This window comes from Physeter macrocephalus, chromosome 11 (assembly GCF_002837175.3).
Source record: "Physeter macrocephalus isolate SW-GA chromosome 11, ASM283717v5, whole genome shotgun sequence".
Lineage (NCBI taxonomy): Eukaryota > Metazoa > Chordata > Mammalia > Artiodactyla > Physeteridae > Physeter > Physeter macrocephalus.
Genome location: NC_041224.1, coordinates 157,549,689 through 157,556,447, shown reverse-complemented (window position 1 = coordinate 157,556,447; position 6,759 = coordinate 157,549,689). Strand labels below are relative to the sequence as shown.

General features: G+C 45.7%; 1 protein-coding gene across 6 annotated transcripts in view; it reads right to left on the bottom strand.

Annotated features, from left to right (window-relative positions):
• Positions 1–4,587, bottom strand: part of ADCK1 (aarF domain containing kinase 1) — a 115,185-nt gene extending 110,598 nt beyond the window's left edge. For 5 of the 6 annotated variants that reach the window (XM_055088653.1, XM_055088654.1, XM_055088656.1 and 2 more), the window contains exon 1: positions 3,976–4,257. The gene's annotated coding sequence lies outside the window, so the exon portion shown is untranslated. Of the gene's footprint in view, positions 1–3,975; positions 4,258–4,504 lie in introns of those variants that run through there. The other variant, XM_028496234.2, reaches the window with a different exon arrangement.
• Between the last annotated feature and the right edge of the window lie 2,172 nt (positions 4,588–6,759).

Sequence of the window (6,759 nt, the reverse complement as noted above, 5' to 3'; positions counted from 1 at the left end):
ATATATATGGAATCTAAGAAAAAAAATGTCATGAAGAGACTAGGGATAGGACAGGAATAAAACACAGACCTACTAGAGCATGGACTTGAGGATATGGGGAGGGGGAAGGGTAAGCTGTGACGAAGTGAGAGAGTGGCAGGGACACATATACACTACCAAACGTAGGGTGGATAGCTAGTGGGAAGCAGCCGCATGGCACAGGGAGATCAGCTCGGTGCTTTGTGACCACCTCGAGGGGTGGGATTGGGAGGGCGGGAGGGAGGTAGACGCAAGAGGGAAGAGATATGGGAACATATGTATATATATAACTGATCCACTTTGTTGTAAAGCAGAAACTAACACACCATTGTAAAGCAATTATACTCCAATAAAGATGTTAAAAAAAAAAAAAGACAGTGGGTTCAAGTCCCAATAGGAGCTTTGGCTGGATTCGAATCCCATCTGAGGTGCAATTGGGTTCGAGTCCCAACCTGAGGTATGTGGTTTCAAAAGAGCCAAGGCCTTGGCATGACCTGCGAGGCCCTTCGTGATCTGACTCCCCAGTTCCCTCCAGGGTTTCAGGCCATTCCACTGTCCCCCCTTGCTCACTTCACCCCAATGGCACCAGCCTCCTTGCTATTCCTCAAACATGCCAGGCACATTCCAGGCTCAGTGCTTTTGCACTTGCTATTCTCTCTGCCTAAAATAGGGGTCAGCAAACTTTTTCTGTAAAGGACCATATAGAAATATTTTTGGCTTTGCAGGCTGTAACATCTCTGTTATAACTACTAAACTCTGCATTGTAGTGCAAGGCAAAAGACAGCCATAGACAGTATGTAAAGTACTGGGTGTGGTCAGATTTGGCCTGCAGGCTATAGTTGGCCATAACCTTGCTTAGCACATGGACCAGGTGCTCCAAAAGTATTTATTGAATGAATGAATTAATGAATGAGTAAACTATACCCTATGAGACCTGTACAGAGTCAGTAACAACACAGGTTCCCAGTTGAGAATCACAAACTTGGGCTGACAATTCGACAGCCATCCTCCTCCAGTCACCCCCAACACCCCTCCCAGACTTCCCTCCCCCAAGCCCCATCCTCCTCAGGTTGCACCATCCTCCAGGCCTGTCCCTCTAGGCAATGAAGCCACCCCAGCCTTAAGCCCACCTCTGAGTGGGGAAGCAGCAGCAAAGCAGACACAACTCCCAAGACCCAGTTTTCATGCAAATGTCCTCAGTAATAAAGGAGGTGGAAATTGAAAAACATAAAATAGATGATATAGGAGTCAAACGGTGTCTAAATAGACTGGAGCTGGAGTTTTCCATAAGGTGCCAGTGAGTCTTTAACATGTAAATGAGTTGCTTCCCTCGGGGTAGCAATTTTAAAAGACCCTGTCAGCCGTGAAATATGTCGATGAAAAACACCTTTCATTATTAAATCTTTTGCTAATGAATCACCTGCCCTGTTCTGTTTACTTGCCTTTTTTGACTTTCACCTGAGTTGTTTCTCGTAACAGCACATCCTTTCTTTTGGTTGGGGGTGGGAGGGGGAGGTGCCTGGGGCCACTGGACCCTAAAACCTAACCATTAGATAATAATATTAGCAATAACTGATCTTTACACAGCCCTTTGCACTCATTATCTCATTAGTTATTCCACACAACCCAGTGAAGTGAGACAGATATTACTACCATACCCAGGTATAAATGAGAAAACCAAGGAGCAGAGAGGGTGAGTGATTTGCCCCAGGTGGCTCAGCTGGTAAATGGCAGAGTAGATCTTCAGCCCTTTCCCTTTTTTTTTTTTTTAAAGAAGGTTTATTCAGGGAGATACACACTCCATAGACAGAGTGTGGGTCATCTTGGAAGGCAAGAGGCCCAGCCCTTTCTCTTTATGGCACGTGACCTTCCTGACAGGGACTCGCAGACCTCCAATCCCCGACATTCTTAACCCCATTCTCAAGTAACTGCATCAGTCACTATAATTTCTGACCCTCTACCAGCCCCAAACAGTGCCAGGCACAGGGAAGACACTGCTTGGCACCCTGGAAATCAACAGCATGTCACAGATCAACCAAAGCACCTCACTAGAAACCACCAATTCCAGGCTATGAAACATTTAGGAGAGCTGTGTTATTGTCAAATCAAGGATGAGCATGGAATCCATCTCGCTGGACCACAGGAAACATAATAGCAAGCATTGAGACAAGGCAAGAGGAGAGTCTGGGAAGTTCTACAAATTAAAAGTTTGGTCAAATGAAATTCCACCCTCTGTACAGAAGTAAATAGGGAACCAAGCACTTACTGTTCACAGGGCTAGGCCTTTTCAGCTACCATCTATCTGCTGCCTCCTCCTCATGCCACATTACAGAGCAGTAAGCCTAGAATCACTGCTCCCTGTTTGGTGCACAGGTGAGAATGGCCACAGAGGAAAGAATTTAGGGCTCCAATCCCATTAATCCCATGAAGTGACCACAGCTCCTCCTCCCATTTCCTAGAGAGACCGTTAGACAAATGAGCAGTATTTCTTTTGGTCTGCTCCCAAGACTGGAAAAGACCCAATAATACATTTGGAGAGAGTGATCCGGTTTTCAGGGAAAACTGGTTATTGATGTAGATAAAAAGCAACCAAGGTGGATGATACCATCATGTCTCATATCAATGCTGAGGGACCATCTAGTTCACCTGAGCAGGTTTATAACCTGCCCTGCCCTGCCCTGTAGATAGGAATGTAATCCAAATGTAATCACTCTCTTTCCTAGTGTTTGATGCCCAGAAGGTGATTCAATCAATATTGATTAAAGGAATCCCCAACTGATGCCAAAGTCCCAGAGTAGACAGGAAAAATAAATCTCATCCAGGCAAGGAATGGAATTCTCCACTTACTTCATCCAGAGATAGGGGGACTCAGGGAGAACAGTGGAAAACCAAGCACAAAGAGTGAGTAGCAGGTAAGAGGAGAAGAGTGAGTGAGATTGTAACCGGAAATGTACAGTGCCAAGTGCTTAAACATCTCATGTAACTCTCACAACTACATCCTGGGGTGCATCCTATTAGAGCCTCATTCTACAGATCAGGAAGCTGAGTTTTAGAAAAGGTAGAAACTTGGCTGGGAAGCTACTAAGTCATGCAGCCAGAACTTGAATTACAGTTGTGTCTCCTCCAGCCAAGAGAGCACAAGGTGGACGAGAACAGGGCTTGCTGGGCCCTGAGGTGGGTCCCTGAAGTACCTCTGATGTAGATAGCTAAACTGAGATGGTTTATTCAGTGAGTTTGGCGGTGGGAGGGGGGGGGGAAATGCATGAACCAAGCACTATTCTTGTCTTATAGGTCCCTTGTGTGAAAAGAAAATAAGTGTATATCAGAAAGGGAAAAAATGTAAACTCTCCCAGCAGAGGTCAAAGTTTACATCCTGAGGGCTGCTGAGAAATGGCCAAAGATACAATATGATGTAACCCAGGAAAATTGACACAAGTGTAGACTACATGAAAATCTGTATATAATGTGGGGGAAGAAACAGTGAACAAAGTAATACGTACATGCTTACTATCACTACCGAAGTTAAACTGGCAAGCCAGGACAGAAAGGCCCAGGACCAGGAGTGACGAGTTGGTGCTTTAAGTTCACAGGAATTTTTCCTACAAAACAGTGATACTCCAAAGTATGTTCCCAGACCAGCAGCATCCGTAGGTCCTAGGAGCATGTTAGAAATGCAAATGCTAGCTCCCCACCCCAGACCTACTGAATCAGAAACTTGGGGGATGGGGTCCAGGTTTCTGTGTTGTAACAAGCCCTCCAGGTGATTCTGAGGCACGCTAAAGTTTGAGAACTACTGCTTAAAGAAAACGTGTGAAGGCACAGATAAAGTCTAATTCACTTTCAACTCCGCAAATATTTCCTGAGCAGCCACTAAGTGCCAAGAATCATGGAGGTGATCAATAAGTACCTGTTGAACTAAATGACTTCCTAGTTAGTATAAAGGAAATGCCACTTAACCTGGGGAGAGAGTTGTACTAGGCGTCTTCTAAAGGCTGCTATCCATACAGCGCTGTCATCAGCACACGTTTACTGTGCGATCCGGAAGCTCAGGGCCCAGCCAAGTGCTATAGATACGGCGCGCTCCAGGGTCGCCCAGGCCCCTGCGGAAGGCAAGGATATCTGCGCGCCCCTGCTCTGATCCAGCCTGCGTTCCAGCCTCGGACGCCTGCGCCTCGGAGCCCACAGCCCACCTAGGCTGAGGAGGTCTGGGTGAGCCACCTGCTGCTTCCCTCCAGCTCCAGCTCTACCTACACGGAGGACTGCGGCACGCTTCCGCCCACTGGTGAGCCAGGCTGGAGAGTCGCCGCAGAGGTGATGGGGCACTGCCAGTCACCCGAGTCACGTGGCCGCGCGCCGGGCCCCGGGTGATAAGGTCACCGGCCCAGGGTTCCCTCCCGGATGGAGGCCCCAGCAGAGGCGGGCGCCCGGCGCGTCCATACTGGCTTACCCACGCCCCGCGGGCCTCTGAGGAGCTGCCCCTACTCACCCCGTGGGAAACAGAGACGCGGCGCCCGGTTTCCAGCAGCAGCCTGGTGGCGGGAGTTCACGGGGAACTTTGCTTGCCGCCACCTCCGGATTGCTCTTAGTGAAGCCGGGGCGCCGCGCGGCCTGCCGGGAGTTGTAGTTCTTCTTGGTTCCCTAAGCCGCGGGGACAAGGGCCAAACAACAACCGCGGTCGCCCTGGACCGCTCCACCTAGGGAGGCAGAGGGGTCACGGACACTTGACCTGTCAGATAGCCTGTTTCTTTGCCTGCGCTGCGGCCAGGAGCCTTCCTGAAAACTTATTTTCAAGAAGCAATCCAATTGGTCATAGATTTATGTTCAGTAGGAGGATGGAGTCGTGGGTTTGTGTATTACAACAGGCAAAGAAGAATTTTACTGACAGTTGCTGAATAGTAAGAAAGTGCTGATCGATCTTAGTCATTTTGTCCCCCATTCATTCATTGACCTCTATATACTGAATGTTTGTTTATAAGATGTACTTTGGAGACAATCATCAGACCTTCATTCCTTCTACAAACATCTCTTGAGCTACTTCCTGGGGGAACAGAGATGGGGTGGAAGATTCATCTATCAATTCAATGCAATTCTAATAAATTTTCCAACAGGATTTTATCTGGACGTTTACAAGCTAAGCTAAAATTTATATGGAAAAACAAAGGACAAAGCATAGCCTAAACACTCTTGAAGAAGAGTAACATGTTTCAAGGACTTATCCTTACATATATCAACATTTATTATGAAGCTATAAAAATTAAGACTACGGGATATTAGTATAGGGATAGGCAGAGAGGGAAAATGAAACAGCCTAGAGAGCCCAAAAACAATCCAGGCACATGTGGAATCTTGATATATGACAGAGCTGGCATATGAGCTGAACCAACTGGTTCTCTGTTGGGCCCCAAACACAAAAAATTAATTCCAAATCGATTAAAGAATTTAAAATGAAAAAGTAAAATCAGAACTTTTGAAGGAAAATTTTCTACTATCTCAGGGAAGTGTTTATTAAATGACATCAGCAAAACGGTATAGAAAACTTTGATAAATTTGGATTATGTTAAAGTTAAGAACTTCCTCATCAAAAGGCGTGAAGAAAAAAGACAAACCACTAACTGGGAGAAGACAATTGCAGTACAGGGCTACAGTACAGAGCTAGCAGTAGTATAGAGTTGCATAATGCAGCTGCCACCACCTCGAGTTTGCAATGTATAAGTGTTAAGATTTTTTTTTTTTTTTTTTTTCCACCAGGGAAGCCCAGAAATTATTCCTTTTTTAAATCTTAACACTTGGGCTTCCCTGGTGGTGCAGCGGTTGAGAGTCCACCTGCCGATGCAGGGGACACGGGTTCGCGCCCCGGTCCGGGAAGATCCCACGTGCCGCGGAGCAACTAAGCCCATGCGCCGCAGCTACTGAGCCCACGTGCCACAACTATTGAAGCCCATGTGCCTAGAGCCCACGCTCCACAAGAGAAGCCACTGCAATGAGAAGCCCGAGCACCGCAGGGAAGAGTAGCCCCCGCTCGCCACAACTAGAGACAGCCTGCGCGCAGCAATGAAGACCCAATGCAGCCAAAAATAAATAAATTAATTAAATTAATTTTTTTAAAAAAAGGAATAATTTCCAAATGGTGTGATTAGTGTTAGAATAGAGGTATGAACAAAGTGGTATAGGAACATAAAGAAGGGAGCATTAATTTTGCCCAGGAGATTTTGAAATGCTTTGTAAACTCAGACATGACTTATAGGCTGAGAATCAAAGGTTGAACAGGGGCTCCCCTGGAGAAGGGTGTTGGGGAGCAGACCAGGCATAGGAAAGTTCATATAAAAAAGCATAAAGATGAAGAATACAGTAAAAGACATAAAGGCATTTAAATTAAAATGGAAAATTTTAAACCACAGAGAGAGAAATATATTAAAAACTTAATATGGTTACTCTAATTGGACGTTAACTTTAACTATGAAATTGTTACCAGCAGGCTAGCAGCTAACCCTGAGGAATGGGAATGGGGGAGGTGGGGCTGGAGTACTTTCAGTTTATACTGTACCCTTTTGTAGTATTTGAATTTTTTACAGTAAATGTATGTATAACTTTTATAATTAAAATTTAATTGTTTACATTTTTTTAATTTTTAATTTAGCAGGTTTCCAGTTCAACATGGTATGTTTAGTATACCCATTTAAATCCACGCCTGCCTAAAATCCCATGAAAATGACAGGAAAGGAATAAAAAAGGCATAAACCC